Here is a 1864-nt window from a genome sequence, read left to right on the forward strand (position 1 = left end):
TTCTGAGGAATTGGGGGGGCCCTCCGCCTGAGACAGGCGACACAATCGCAAGTTTTGACGCCGCGCGCATATGTGTGTATCATTTGCACGCGCACGCGCGCATTCACTGATGCAGTTTGTGCCAGTGTGCGTGTGCGTGCATACGTGAGTGCTTGTGTGGTTGGGTGCGTGCGTGTGTGTGTGTGATCACATATATACCTTATGTGTACCGATGTATTAAAAAAAATATATATATGTAAAATGGACAAAACATTTCTTTCCGGTGGAAAAGCCGAAGCTCAAAAAGCAGCAGGTTCACTGAGTGACATAAAGAAAGGAAAAAATAAACACTGCCATAGTCATACCAAAGAGCGTTTTAAAAGTGCTCTCATACTGACAAATCAGTCCCCCCCCCCCCCCCCCCCCACCACCTCCCCACTGCCCCACACAAACATTTAACCACGAGGAACGGAATCTCAAGGGACGGATGGATGGAAAGAGGTGTGCTTGCAGCTGATCATTTCAGTGGCCAAAAGATTGCGAGCTGAGATAACATATGCGATAAGAAACTCCGGGGAGAGCTGGACAGTACAAGGTCTTCAGAGAAGAAGCCCCCCGGCCCGGCCCCCTCCCCCCCCAGCCTCCCTCAGTCAAGTGTTTCGGCGCTGAACTCCTTACACTCATAGGAGGGCCAGGCCGCACCCAGGTCATGACTCCTGGATGCCCTTGTATTGCCGCATTTTCTTCAAAAAAAAAAAAAAAAATTTTTTTTCATGGTCCTCATCAGGTTCGAACCCATGCCTACAGGGTGGTCGCCACTTCGGGACTGAATCACTTTTTCTGGCAGACGTTTTAACCACTGAGCCATCGTACGCCTAGTTTTAGTGGGGGAAATCTAATCATGACTGAACATAAAGTCAGAGGAGGAACGCACGACAACTGAAGATGATCAATTTTCTTTTGGAATAGATGTGTGTTAAGTCAGTGACAGATGTGCCCGTCAGGACAGGGGAATGGATCAATTTCCAGCCAAGACATTCGGCCGGTACAACAGTTGTCCCATCTGCTGTAATCACTGGTCAAAGTCGGACATGACTGACCACAATATAGTCCAACAGTTTACTCTAAGGCTGAACTGGGTAGACAAGAGAGTCATGAAAGAGACGGGCTATCACTGTGGCAGATCAGATGAGACCATGTCGTTCCGATTCGACAGTTTTTGCTGTTGTTTTGAAGCTATTAAAGGTGTATATATATATATATATATATATATATATATATATATATATATACGTGTGTGTGTGTGTGTGTGTGTGTGTGTGTGTGTGCGCGCGCGCGAAAGTACTAAAAGAAAATGGAGATTTGTAACCTCGGTTTCAGCCGAGGATCTTCAGTGGAAAAGAAAGGGGGATATTTGTAACCGTTTCTTTTCATGACTTTTGGAATAGACCTGTTGCTGGTTCTTGTGTATCGTGAATAAAACAACTGCTTAGTTAACAACGAAAAAAAGTTTTTAAAGAAGGAGAAATAACACAAGTAATATGGATGTGTGTGTGTGTGTGTGTGTGTGTGTGTGTGTGTGTGTGTGAGAGAGAGAGAGAGAGAGAGATGTGTGTGTTTGTGTGTGGGGGGCGGGGGACTGTGCCATTAATTCATTCACATATTTCTTACTCCAGTGTGTGTGTGTGTGTGTGTTTTCCATTTTGCTCTTTTGTCTGTGTGGATATATCATTACATTGGTCATCTACTAAGTTGTTTTTTTCTTCTTCAAAGTTTGTTTGAACAGTGTTTCTTGGATAGTTATTCAGAATTAATTGCTCCAAGTGTGTGTGTGTGTGTGTGTGTGTGTGTGTGTGTGTGTGTGTGTGTGGGAGAGAGAGAGAGA

This window comes from Babylonia areolata, chromosome 4 (genome assembly GCF_041734735.1).
Source record: "Babylonia areolata isolate BAREFJ2019XMU chromosome 4, ASM4173473v1, whole genome shotgun sequence".
NCBI classification, from domain to species: Eukaryota; Metazoa; Mollusca; class Gastropoda; order Neogastropoda; family Buccinidae; genus Babylonia; species Babylonia areolata.